The following is a 15,049-nucleotide window of genomic DNA, read 5'->3' on the forward strand; positions in this document are numbered from 1 at the left end:
TAATGCCATTACTACTACCAGTAAATGGATGTAGACTGTCCAAAATTACCTTGATTGTTGCTTCCATTCATTGGAAGCCAATCTTCATCCCATCAAACTGGAATGCATTTTTGCCTCGGTTGCAGAGGTGACAGGGAAATCATAGTCCCAATTTATGTTAACTGCCACATGATTTCCGTAAAGACTTTCTTCTTGGAGGAGCCAAACACAGTATTTCTATCTGTATGAGAACACCCGCAACATAGCAATTTTGGGAAAAATCTATCATTTCAAGATATCAGCAATTCTGCACTTGTATACGCAAAACAAATTCCAGGAAAAAGCAACCAAAAATACAATGGTAATTGCAGGGAACAAACCTAATTACAACATAAGAGTTCTATGAAAATGATCATGATTGGCCTCCCCTGTACTTTGGACATCTTCAGTTTTTTTTTGTGGTTGTAGTTTATTTTGTAAATTATGCAGTAGAATGGCGTTGGGCAATGCTGCACCAGTTATAAAAAACCTTGGGCAAGTTATAAAAAAGAGCAAATCAAGGAGCAGGAGTAGGTCATACAGTCCCTCGAGTCTGCTCTGCCATTCAATAAGATCATGGTTGCTTTTACCTCCATTCCACTTTCCCCTGTTGGCCCATATCCCTGGATTCCCTTGGTGTTCAAAATTCTATAGATTTCTCTTTTGAATATCTTCAGCTAAGCACCACAGTTGTCTGGGGTAGAGAATTCCAAAGATTCATAACCCTCTGTTGGCAGATATTTTTCCTTATCTCAGTCCTAAATGGCCAACTCCTGATCCTGAGAAACCTAGAAATTTAGTTACTTTCATAGGTAATATAGGGTTGAATTGACAAAACTGTACAGTGAATAAAAACCACATTGGAAAATCATTAGGTGGAAGATGATCATTGTCCAATTTCTTGTTATCTACTGCTTTCGGCCAATTAGAGGAAGACATTCGTGATTACATTCTGAAATTAGATTTTAAGGGAAAGCTGGAATCAAATGAGAGAAGGACATGAAATAAGAAGCTGTCGCAAAATACAGCAATTCTAAAAGTTGCAAATTGATGTGATATTTTCTGAATGAAGTGTTAATTCTTTGTCTTGGATATAATTTTTACCTTAGGACATTGGCTTTTATTGTTTGAGTCAGTGATTTGGAATATGAATATGAGTTTAGATTTCTAAATCAAATGGTTGCATTTTAATATCAGACATTCTTTCAACTGGATCCTAATTGTCTCAGCATTCAGCTTTTTCATTGTTTGCATTCAGCTGCATCTCTGACAAAGATGGTGGATTTGTTCTACATTTACTGGAAAACTCAAAATTAACTTAAAATTTGTGGTTATTTTAGCAGTCATTTTTATTTTTCAGAAATAATAAAATAGCTATACTTAAAATTTTGTATTTAAACTTCCTGTCCAGTTTCCTGCTGTTATAATTTTTGGCAAAGCTTTTATCGAAACTTAACACTAGAGTTACTGGTATAGCAAACGTGTATTCACCCTTTCTAATACTGCAATAACTAAACATTGTGTAGTGTGAAACACAACTTTTCAGTGAGTCTGTTGTATCCGAATGTACAGTCTTCAACCATTCGGGATATCCTACCATTCGGCTATGATCAGGTGACCTGCTTCTTTAAGTTTTCAATTAGCACAGGCAGGAATTTATGCAGATCTGTGATCAAATGCACAAAAATAGTTTATTGAATAAAATCATTGTTCAAGCTCACTTGGGAAGAATAGTCATGGTATGGAGGGACAGTGACTGCCTGGAAGAAAGAGGAGGTATGGAGTAAAAAATGGAAGACGAACTAGCAAAACAATCTAATGTTTGTTTTCTTCAAAACTTAACTTTAAAATAAAGCACCGTTTCTGTTAACTTAGTGCTATTAATCTGCCGTCTTTCTTAAATTAGCAAAAATATGCTTCTGTATTTGTCCTCAAATGAGAAGTTTGTCTGTTTTTAGTTAGACCACCTTCTGGGTTCAAGGAATGGGAGTCATTTTAATATTACGGTGAGAATATATCTTAAGAAGGGTGGATGATTCTCATTATCTCAGACAAATACAGTATACTGTTAACTACTTAGTTTGATATTCCAGCTAATTGACCGAATCAGCATTGAGCTCTGACAAAAGATAATCAACCTGATACATTTACTCTGTTTCTCTGCCCATAGATGCTGCTAGACTTGCTGAATATTTCCCGCATTTTCTGTTTTTACTTCAGATTTCCAACATTCCACAGTTATTTTGCTCTTATCCTAGGTAGCTTGTTTACAGCTAGTGAAAAAATGCAAAAAGCAATGAAAGTATGATCTGCTACTAAAGAAAAAATAAATACATTACAACTAACTGAGAACGATCTATTTCATTAGTGCAACTTCCACACTGAGGTCTGCATGCTGAAATTAGCCAGCTTGGTGATATGTAGTTATAATGTCATAGCTGGTTATTCTTCTTGTTAAAATTGAGGATATATTGCACGGCTCTTGTTTGACAAATTTGTTAGGAAATCATGTTTGACAAATTTGTTAAGAGTTCTTTGAGGATATAACAAGCAGAGTGGATAAAGGAGAACCGGTAGATGTGGTGTATTTGGATTTTCAGAAGGCGTTCGATAAGGCGCCACATAAAAGGTTATTGCACAAAATAGGAGTTCAGGGTATTGGGGGTAATGTGTTGGTGTGGATTGAGGATTGGCTAACACACAGAAGGCAGAGGGTCAGGATCCATGGGTCTTTTTCAGGTTGGAAAGCCATAACTAGTGGGGTGCCACAAAGATTGGTCCTCGGGCCTCAACTGTTTACTATCTATATTAATGACTTGGAGGAAGGGACAGAGCGTAGAGTATCCAAATTTGCTGATGATACAAAAATAGGTGGGAAGGCATGTTGTGATGAGGACACAAAGAATCTGCAAAGAGATATCGATAAGATAAGTGAGTGGGCAAAAACTTGGCAGATGGTTTTCAATCTGGGAAAGTGTGAAGCAATCCACTTTGGTAGGAAGAATAAAAATGCAGATTATTATTTAGATGGAGAAAGACTACAAAATACTGCAGTACAGAGGGATCTGGATGTTCTTGTACATGAAACACAAAGTTAGCATGCAAGTGCAGCAAGTAATTAGGAAGGCAAATGGAATTTTGGCCTTTATTGCTAGGGGGTTAGAGTTTAAAAATAGGGAAGTCTTGTTACAACTGTACAGTGTGTTAGTGAAGCCGCACCTGGAGTGCTGTGCACAGTTTTGGTCCCCGTACTTAAGGAAGGATATACTAGCATTGGAGGCAGTTCAGAAAAGGTTCGCTAGACTGATTCCTGGGATGAAGGGGTTGTCTTATCAAGAACGGATAAACAGGTTAGGCTTTTATTCATTGGAGTGTAAAAGAATGAGAGGTGATCTTCTTGAAACACAAGATTCTGAGAGAGCTTGACCACGTAGCTGTTGAGAATATGTTTCCACTGGTGGGGGAATCGCGAATGGGGGGACATAGTTACAGAATAAGGGGCACACATTTAAAACTGAGATGCAAAGGAATTTCTTCTCTCAGAGGGTGGTGAATCTCTGGAATTCTCTACCTCAGAGAGTTGTGGAGGCTGGGTCACTAAATGTATTCAAGGAGGAGGTAGATAGATTTTTGAAATCTTGGGGAGTCGAGGCTTATGCGGTGCAGGCCCGAAAGAGGAGTTGAGGCCTGAGACAGATCAGCCATGATCTTATTGAATGGCGGGGCAGGCTTGAGGGGCTGAATGGCCTACTCCTGCTCCTATTTCTTATGTTCTTGTGTTCTTTCATATGTGGATTAAACATATTGCGTCAAAACATGGTGGTGACTGAGACAGGACGATTAGCAGAAATTTCCTTCCTTATAGTATAGTCTGTTTCCTTTCATGGTATGCATATCATTTCTTAACCATGTAATTGCTTCATATTTTTTGATTTTCCTCATTAGTTTGGTACATATTAACGATGACAGTGTTCCTTCGTGTTCATACTTGATAACAATATTTACCACTTAGTTGGGTACTTTTTATTAAACTGTCCAGTTTCTTCAGATGGTCAGCTGCTGCTTCAGGTTGTTCACATTACCTTGACTTAAATGTCTATTGTAATTGCCAAGTTTCTGAACAAAAATTTGCTCATGCATAAAAATGTCTCCAGGGTCTGATCTGGAAAACTCTTTCAAACTTGCCTTGGAGCTATTTCACACACTTTTGCACTCTAAAGCATGATTAACAAACTTTTTTTAGATTTATAACAACCAAGTGGCTACTTGAAGTCTTAAAGGTTCATTTATTAAGATTGTGTTTAGCTATGCTTAACTGGCTAATACATTTTCAGTGCTGCAAACAAAATAACATCCTTAGTAATTGCACTTCAAAGCCTCAATTTTGTTCGTGTCTTTGGAATTAGCAATCTTGCCTTTGAGTCAGAAGTTAAGGGTTCATGCCCCTCTCCAAAGGTTGCATCATATCATATAATCAAAGCTGCCAATTCATATTATGATACACCACAGAAGGAGGCCATTCAACCCAGCTTGCATGCGTTGGCTCTTGGGTGGATCAATCCAATTAATCCACTCCCTGCTCTTTCCCCATAGCCCTCTATTTTTTTCCCTGAAACTATTTATTCCATTATTCCATTCTCTTTTAAATGTTACTATTGGCTTGAATATAACGCCCAGTGTGCACCCCCCCCCACCCCACCCCACCTCCTGGGAGTGGGCTAGGAGGTGGGAGTGCGGGGGGGGGGCATAAAATAGTGGGAGGTGGAGGGTTCTGTGCCCGTTGCCTACCCGCTCCACTGCTATTTTACCAGCGGAGGGGGAGGTGGCAAATGGCCTCCTCACCCTTAGGTTTGTTGAGACCAATAAGTGGCCAACTAATTGCCTGTTAAGGGCCTGTTCCCACCACCGCTGGTATTTAAGCAGCAGTGGATGGGCACTTGGGCATCTGAGGAGGCTGTCTAGTAATAAGTGGTGCATGGGGTTCCCTCCTGATCGGGTACTCTGTGCCCCATAGAGTGCCCCCTGCAAATATGCCCAGTATACGAAGTCCATGTCATTATTATATATCAAAAAGAGCAGTTGTCCGAATAACGACCCCTGAAGAGTCCCACTGTATATTTGCCTCCAGTCTGAAAAAGAGCCATTCATCACTACTGTCTGCTTTATGTCCTGTCATCAATTTTGTCTCCATGCTGCCACTGTCTCTTTAATCCCATAGACTTTAATTGGGTTAACAAGTCCATTATGTGGTATTTTATCAAACCTATTTTGAAAGTCAACTACACTACCCTCATCAGCCCTCTCCATTTCATTTTCCAATTTTCATTTTCTTTCTGTAGTTCTCCCACTTTGGGAATGGGTCACAATGATTTGTTGGGAGGGGACATCTAGAAACCAAAGTCATTCCCATGAAAACAGTAAATATGTTTATTTTCAGCAGAAGTGCTTTTCCACCCAAGCATTTGAAAAGGCATCAAATAATCCTAGGTTTGTTTCCACAATAAAGAGCATATTAGTTTGGATTCTCACAAATATATTGTTACAAGCTACTAAGTTTTGGAAATAACTAATGGCACCTCTGTATTGATTGTCTGACTGAAAGAAGCTTCTTCCATAATGACAGGTTAAAGAGTAAAAGCGAGAGCTTGTATCCTGTGGTTTAATTTTTTTCTGTCCACTTTTCATTTGTCTCTTTTGGTTAGTCCTGTCTGTTCACAATGTTGAAGTTTCATCTTCTGCCTTGAAATTGCAATGTTCCTTTTGCTATTGTCAGATTGTGTAGTCCTTCAGAATGGTTGATCAAGAAGATCAAATGGACCTTGAAATAGTAGGAGATTTAATAGCACAAGAACATTCAAATGATGGAAATCTGAAAGAAAGTAGAAAATGCTGGCAATGCATAGCTAGTCAGTGGGTCTCGTTGCTTGGGAACATGATCACAGTTGTACGACTACTTTAATATATCAGAAAAGTTTATAATGGGATGTCTATTCAAAGGCCTGCTGAGTGGAAAAATGAGGTGTCTTCTGCAACAGATCGTAGTGGGCAGGTTGATGCGATGTGTTCCCTCCCACAAAAGTGCCAGTCTGCATCCCCAGCAATCTGTGCCAAGAGAGCCATTTGAGAAGTTTTACAATTGTATTATTACCTCTCCTGTCCAGCCCACAATCCCCTTATACAGATAATGTTCTCTCCAATTTCCCTTCACAGCCCATTTGTTGCACTGCGTGGTCCCTTTACGATTGCCAGGGGGCATGAGTACATCTTAAAGGGATTGCTGCTTGTGCACAGCCAGTTTGTCCCTTGCACACCAATTGCTGCATGGCCGCACATGCACCTGTGTAGTTTAGAGCGAACATTGCACACAGATCTTGAAACTTGCGACAAATTGCTTTATAGATAATGATGTAAGAACTCCTAACATGGAAAGTTTCAATACTGTCCCTGCTCCTTCTGCGCAATGACCTTGTTTGGGGTAAACCGAGGATGTATCGTATCCAGGCCACACAAAACTCGAGTGTATCTAGGTCCCAGCAGGGTTTGTGGCCATTTTGCTGGACTAGTACTTGAGTTACGATCAATATTTGCTTGACCAGCGGAGCAATTTTGTCCCTGGGTATGTAAAGAGACAAGTTAATGCTTTGGGTGTAAAACCCTTCCTCAGAGCTAAAAATGTTATACTTGAAATTGTTCTCTTTGCCCTTGACAGAATATTTCTATGATGCAGTCTGATGACTTGTTACCAATCCAGACATGTCAACAAGTCGCAACAACAGCATACACTGTGTAAAGCTGGAATCTTTGCTGCCTAAACACACTCAAATGAATTTTGATTTTTAAGCAATGCTAGTATTGCTTTAATTCGCATTGTGTTACCACTGATTCTCTTGCTGACTAAAAACAACTAGAACATGAATGTTTTCAGATTTCACAATTCCAATTGGGAAAAAAAGTTACTTGACCTCCTGAAAAGCAATGAAAAGTTATCTGTAATGTGAAGATTTTCCACATGTACATGGGACATACATTTGCTGCTATTATGATCCCTTGTGAGTTCTCTGTTATGGTTCTCTACCCTTCATGATATAACTAGGGCTGTAGAGGGAGCTTTAAACTAAATAGTGGTGGGGGGAGAGGGTTGAGAGGAAATTTAGAAAGTTAACGAGAAAGGACAAGGCAATAGTGTGCAGGGTAGCGATATGGAAAATGATAACCAGAGTGTGACAGGAAGGGACAGAGCATACAAACATAAGAGTGCACCAACAAATAAGGTCAGAGTAGGGGAAAATAATAAAAAGACAGAATTAAAGGCTCTTTATCTGAATGCTAGCAGCTCTAACAAGTGGATGAATTGATAGCACAAATAGAAATAAATGAGTCTAATATGATGGCCATTACAGAGACATGGTTGCAAGGTGACCAAGGCTGGGAACTAAATATTCAAGGGTATTTGACATTTTGGAAGGATAGGAAGAAATGAAAAGGAGGTGGGATTTTTTAATAAAGGATAAAATCAATACAGTCGTGAGAAATGTTCTTGGCTCAGAAGATCGAGATGTAGAATCAGTTTGGGTGGAGATAAGATATAGCAAAGGAAAAAAATCACTAGTTGGAGTAGTTTATAGGCCCCATAACAGTAGCTATGCTTTAGGGCTCAGTATAAATCCAGAAATAATGGGGACTTGTAGAAAAGGTACTGAAATAATCATGGGCGATTTTAATCTTCGTATAGTTTGGATGAATCAAATTGCCAAAGGTAGCCTGGAGGATGAGTTCATAGAGTGTATTCGGGACAGTTTCTAAGAGCAATACGTTTTGGAACCAACCAAGAAGCAGGCTATTTTACAGCTGGTAATGTGTAATGAGACAGGATTAATAAATGACCTCATATCAAGGATCCTCGAGGCAAGAGTGATCGTAACATGATAGAACTTCACATTTAGTTTGAGGGTGAGAAATGTGGGTCTGAAACTGATGTCTTAAACTTAAATAAAGGCAATTACAAGGGAATGAAGACAGAGTTGTCTCAAGTAGACTGGGAAAATAGGTTAAAAGGTAAGATGTAGAGAAGCAGTGGCAGGCATCTAAGGAGATACTTCATAACTCTCAACAAAGATCTATTGCATTGAGAAAGAAAGACTATGAGAAGGATGCACCATCCATGGCTAACTAAAGAAGTTAAGGATAGTATTAAATTGAAAGAAAAGACACACAATGCTGCAAAGATTAGTGGTAGGCCAGAAGATTGGGAAAATTTTAGAAACCAGCAAAGGATGTTTATTTAAAGAAAAGGAAGAAATTAAAGTATGAGTAAACTAGCAAGAAGTATAAAAACAGACAACAAAAGTTTCTACAAACTCATAAAAAGGAAGTGTGTAGCTAAAATAAGCATTGGTCCCTTAGAGGATGAGACTGTGGAATCAATAATATGAAACAAGGAAATGACAGGGGATTTGAACAAGCATTTTGTATCTATCTTCACAGTCGGAGACACAAAAAGCATCCCACGAATAGTAGAACATCGAGGCAAAATGGAAGGAGGAATATTAAAACAATGACCATCACCAGCAAAAAAGTACTAGGAGAGCTAATGGGACTAAAGGTTGACAAGTGCCCTGGACTTGATGGTCTGCATCCTTGGGTCTTAAAAGAAGTGGCTGCAGAGATACTGGATGCATTGATTGTAATCTTCCAAAATTCCCTAGATACTGGAAAGGTCCTAGTAGATTGGAAAATGGCAAATGTGACACCTCTATTCAAGAAAGCAGGAGACTATAGGCCAGTTAGCCTGGCATTTGGCATTGGGAAAATGTTGGAATCCAGGAATCCATTATTAAGCAAGTAGTGGCAGGACATTTAGAAAATCATGATAGAATCAGGTAGAGTCAACTTATTTTTTGAAAGGGAAGTCGTATTTGACAAATTTATTACAGTTCTTTGAGGATAACGATAATGGATAAATGGGTACCAGTAGATGTCGTGTATTTGGATTTCCAAAAGGCATTCGATAAGATTCCACATAAAAGATATCACATGAGATAAGAGCTCATGGTGTTGGGGATAATAAATTAGCATGGATAGAAGATTAGCTAACTAACAGGAAACAGAGTCAGGATAAATTGGGCAGTTTCAGATTGGCAAACTGTAATTAGTGGAGTGTCACAGGGATCAGTGCTAGGGCCTCAACTATTTACCATCTGTATTACTGACTTGGATGAAGGGACCGAGTGTATAGTAGCCAGGTTTTCTGCTGATACAAAAGATAGGTAAGAAAACAAGTTGAGAGAATGATGCAAAGTGTCTCCAAAGAGATATTGTGTTAGAACCTCAGTAGAGACCACTAACTTTAAAACAAGAGATGTGAACCTCCCAGTGACCGATTAAAGAATCACGCGACAAGATTTTACACTGTAAGACTTTTACTATAACAACTAAACTAAACATTAGCATTAAATAAACAGTACTTAGTAGGTAGCTAATATACCAAATTATAGAGAAAGTTATTTATCATTAATTTATTAACACACTTGCAAACCCCACACCACATTTATACATTAGTGTTCTCAGCAAAAGGTTATCCTTACAGTTAAAAGTCTCAGGCACCTCCCAACTGCAATGGGTTGGATCTCTAAGTATCCTCAAAGCAAGTTTCCTCTTTGTTCACCTCTTCCAAGCACATTCGACTAGGCTTCCATCAATAAGCCAATCTTTGGTGACCCCGATGGTCTTTTCGCCTTAGCAAACCTTGAGCCTTCAAACCGGGTTCAAATCTTAGCAGCCTTTGCTGTATCGGTGACCTCAGAGCTGCTGTATCCCCAGAAACAGGCCACTTTTTATTAGTTTTTTTTATTTGTTAGAGATACAGCACTGAAACAGGCCCTTCGGCCCACCGAGTCTGTGCCGACCATCAACCACCCATTTATATTAATCCTACACTAATTCCATATTCCTACCACATCCCCACCTGTCCCTATATATTTCCCTACCACCTACCTATACTAGGGGCAATTTTATAATGGCCAATTTACCTATCAACCTGCAAGTCTTTTGGCATGTGGGAGGAAACCGGAGCACCCGGAGGAAACCCACGCAGACACAGGGAGAACTTGCAAACTCCACACAGGCAGTACCCAGAATTGAACCCGGGTCGCTGGAGCTGTGAGGCTGTGATGCTAACCACTGCGCCACTGTGCTGCCCACTGGTCTGTCTCTTTCTCTCTGTAGGCTATGCATTTCTTCCTTTCAGCCCCCAACCTAGGAAAGCCTTTCGCATTTATCCAGATCAAAAGTCGTTTGCCTTTGATAATTCTCAGAGACCATAAGTCTGACCGTAGCAAAATCACCTGGGCCTTCCTTTGTTCCCAGATGTAAAGAATTTCAACTCAGACCTGCATTTTAGAGCACCTGGCTCCCTGCTTACAATCTGAGAGTCTGGGAAAGTGAAACCCATTGTTCTTTAGGTGTTATAAACTTGCACCCTGCTCTCAAAAGAGTCTGTGATCTGGGTTCCATGTTCCCATGGTAACCAAGACTGCTGGCTTGTCTCTGGGCAGATTTTGTATGACATCACATGCTTCTTCCAAATGTCCATTTTACACTGTATTTAAGATCAGAGTTTTTAAAACAAAGATACTGCAGAGTCCAGCATTCATAACAATAGGTTATGTTAGTGGATAGAAATTTGGCAGGTAGAGTATAATATGGGAAAATGTGAGGTTGCCACTTTGGCAGGAAGAATAGAAAAGCAAAATATTATTTACATGGAGAGAGACTGCAGAGTACTGTGGTACAGAGGGATCTGTGTCGCCTTGTACATGAATCACAAAAAGTTTGCATGCTGGTACAGCAAGTAATTAGGAAGGCAAATGGAATATTGGTATTTATTGCAAGGGGATTGAAGTATAAAAGTGGGAAGTCTTGTTACAGCTGCACAGGGCCTGGGTGAGACTGCACCTAGAGTACTGTGTACAGTTTTGGTTTTCCTTATTTAAGGAGGGATATACTTGCATTGCAGTTCGGAGAAGGTTCACTAGGTTGATTCCTGGAATGAAGGGGTTGTCTTATGAGGAAAAGTTGAGCCAGTTGGGCCTATTCTCATTGTAGTTCAGAAGAATGAGAGGTGATCTTATTGAAACGTATCAGTTTCTGAGGGGGCTTGCCAGGGTAGGTGCTGAGACGATGTTTCCCATCGTGGAGGAATGTGGAACTTGGCACAATTTCAAAATAAGAGGTCTGCCATAAGACAGAGATGAGGAGGAATTTCTTCTCTGAGGGTCGTTCATCTTTGAAATTCTGTACCCTAGAGGGCAGTGGAGGCTGGGTCATTGAATATATTCAAGGCTGAATTAGGCAGATTTTTGATCTACAAGAGAGCCAAGGATTATGGGTGTCAGGCAGGATAGTGGAGTTAAGACGACAATCAGATCAGCCATGATTTTATTGAATGGCGGAGCAGACTTGATGGGCCGAATGGCCAACACCTGTGTTCGGGTCTGAAGTTCTGTTAATGGATGATAAATACCTGGTAGTTCAGATAGTAGGGTGAACAGGTGTTGGGTGTTAATTATATATACACACTTGAATACAGTTAACTAAAGAGCCAGCCAGCACTGGCTGAAGGTGGTGTTTGGAGAGCAAAAGTAAACTCTGTGATGAGCAATAAAAATCTCCACCAAAGCATCCTAGTCTCTGTCTTCTTCACAAACAGGCGTGGAGATTTCTGTAACATCCTGCTCCTATTTCTTATGATCTACTGATCGTATTTGGCTCTCTCCACTTTCTACCCTTCTTATTCTTTCTATCCAAGAAAACAAACATTTAAAATATATTTACCAGTAGGACAGCAAAAGACAAACTGGACAAAAAGGCTCTGACATATAGACAAACCTAAAGAAAAACAATTATGGTGAAAAAAGGTAGTCACATGAAAGAGAGCACAACACCTACTGTCTCAGTGGCAGCCACAAATGACAGCACATGTTATTCTCCTAAATTCTGGGATTCCACAGAAATGTATACCGTGGTTTGCCTGAATCATTTCATCAAGATGGAAGCATTTTGTTAACTGGATACTTGAGATTGTTTGTGGGCCATTGCAGTGTTTTGGTTAAAAAAAAACATGTACCCCTCACATGAGGCATGATATTAGATATTATTTGACAATTATGTTGCACAGCATTTCACTAAACTACTTCCATGTTGAATCTTTAGGTACACTGGCTCATTGAAACACATTATAACTATTATATTTAGAATGCACTGAGAAAATATTGTGTTTGGTATCTAAATTTTCTCCACATTGTTCATAGACATACAAAAGCCAATTAACAGATCACACTTGTCGGCCAATAATAAATGAGAACCATAAATAGGTCTTGTAAATTTCCAGACCATTGTAGATAAGACGGTATGACTGTTTTATATTGGTAGGTTAACATGCATTCTTCTAAAGAAACACTTGCAAACATTTTTCCCTCAAAAACCTGAATTGATTCACAGTTGAAGCTGTTGTACATGTATGATAAATCAAACTTGTTTCTTGTGCATATCTCATGAGACGTTTCTTTACAGAGACCTTTAGTTCATGCTCTTACACATGTATATAATGCAATTGATAGTGCAGTGTTGTAAATACAAGGTGTAAACTCCCCACAGTCATTTTGAAAAATCTAGTGTGAGGTTCTCAGACACGTACCAACTCACCAAAAATGTAAATATACAAGCTTTTTCTTCCAAAAAAATTCAAGCTTTCCAACTTTGAACAACTTAGTGGCCCAGATTTTGCTATCAAAATAACAGTGAGACTAACGGTGCTCATCATTATTTAAATGTAGATGGTACAGCAACTTCATGCCAATGTATGGTTAAATGCAGATATCCAAAAGTTGATGTCCAAGTTGTCACTTTGCTGTTAGTTTCAAAAAAACAATTTCTCACTGTTTGCCTCCCCATTGAATAACATGAAGCTGCTGTATTTGCATGATAGATGCAAGCTAAACTTTCCACAAAGTTAAGTTTTGTAATTACAATAAACTGATGGAATTGTTTTTTAATAAACAATAAGCAGAATTTTACACCCCCGGGGGCGGGGGTGGAGGTTGGGAGAACATAAAATCAGGTGGGATGGCGGAGGCTGCCATTCCCATCCCCTATCTGCTTCAGCTAATATTTTACTAGAGGTGGGGGAGGTGGTGGGTGGCCCGCCCACCTTTAGGCCAGTTGAGACCCTTAAATGGCCGAAAGGGATTTATTTCTCCTTAGGCAATTAACACAGGCTGTGGCTCATTGTAGAATTTCTGCTGAGAGAATTCTCTTCTTTCAAGGCAAACGCGCTTCAGTGGTGTCTCAAAACTGGTTTTAGCTGGTTTTTACACAGTTAAATTGAAACATTACACCATGTGACCGCTCACTCCTGCTGTTGCCTCGGTAGCAAGTGCAGCTGTGGCACACTGTGCCTCTTAGTTTTTAAAGACACAATGTTTTTAAACAGAGTTTTAAAAGCACACTGCCCCAATCAGAGAAGAAAATACAGTCCTGTGACACCATACAGGTGTTCTATGCCAAGTGGGAGATTATTATTAATGATCTGAACCAAATAATAAAGCAAAAGTCAAACTTCAGAGAAGCCGAAGGAGAGATGATAGATTTGTATAGGATAAGTGTGGGTGAAAAGGACTTAGCAACAGAGCAGCTGGCAGGACATGTGACCAAGTTTTGGTTTTGATTAAGGATGTTAGCACTTTTGCTGGTAATAGTTATCAGGTCCTGTCCTCTGAGTTGTGCATTTTATTCCCGCAGTATGGCACCATTTTATTGGGGTTATTAATTTTGTTTTTGCTTACCTGTAAAAATTTCCCTCTTGACTCCAGTGTGGCAAACTGCAAACTGGAAGTGTAATTGGAAGTACTTTCATCTGCTCACAGAGTGACAGTACAAAGAGTTGGGTGATCAACATGGGAAATATTCTGCTTCATTATTTCCATGTGCTAATTTATAAGTAACCATAGGGATTCATTTCTCTCTCCAATTTTTATTATTTAAAAATTCGAAATTAAATTGTTTTCAAATACAGAGCCTAGATGCTGTTTGACAAATGAAGGACAGATATATGGAAGCCCAGAGGAGTTAACAAACTTAAAGTTAATCTATCATTGTTTATTAGAAATAAACCACAACAAATTGCTCACTGTGAAAGGAAATTTGGCCATCATATTCCTGAGGTAGATGAATAAGAAAATATGCCTAGAGTCTAGAGGGCATACAATTATCCTAAAACATTATTCATCATAGGTCTGTGTATGTAGGCAAGTGATTATGGGCTTGATTTTCAATTCGGGTCGGGAATCCGACACCCAGGTACTTTCCAGGTCCCGACCTCACACCTCCACTGCATTGTTCACACGACGCTATTTTTAAATACTAATGGTCTGATTGGGCAGGAGGAGAGCTTGGCGCCCAATTAGAGGCACCCAGTTCCTCTAAGTGACGGGAGCTGCCTGTCTCATGCCAGGGGCAAGGACAAGCAGCAGCCATGATGGAACCTGCCAATGCCTTGCCAAGGAGAGCAGGCAGCTCCTCAAAGGGACAGCACCAAATATTAAATGGAATAGAGCCGAAATGGTCAAAACAAAGGTACTGCGCAGGTCCCCACGCCAGTTACCAGGGCTCCCAACAATTTTAAACATTTAAAAAAAGCCTTCCCTTTGCACTGCTGTGAACCTGACAACTGTGCACCAGACTGTTCAGGTTTGCCAGAATCCCCTTCTGAAATTGCGGTGTCGACCTCCCAGCCCATTAACAAGGTCCTAAAGGAACTTAATGGGCCCTTAATTGGAGGGGAGAAGCTTCCCTATTCCCTCACCCCTACCCTGACATTGAAAATTGTGGATTTGTCAGGTTGCGGAGACAACAGCCTGAACTTTACGCCCTCCAAATAAGCGGAGGATGGAGCGTAAAATTGAGTGAGAGGCAGGGTGGCCATTCCTGCCCTCGCTGCAGTTTTATGTGGGGTGGCGGCAGAGAGCAACAGCCC

This window comes from Heterodontus francisci, chromosome 10 (genome assembly GCF_036365525.1).
Source record: "Heterodontus francisci isolate sHetFra1 chromosome 10, sHetFra1.hap1, whole genome shotgun sequence".
Lineage (NCBI taxonomy): Eukaryota > Metazoa > Chordata > Chondrichthyes > Heterodontiformes > Heterodontidae > Heterodontus > Heterodontus francisci.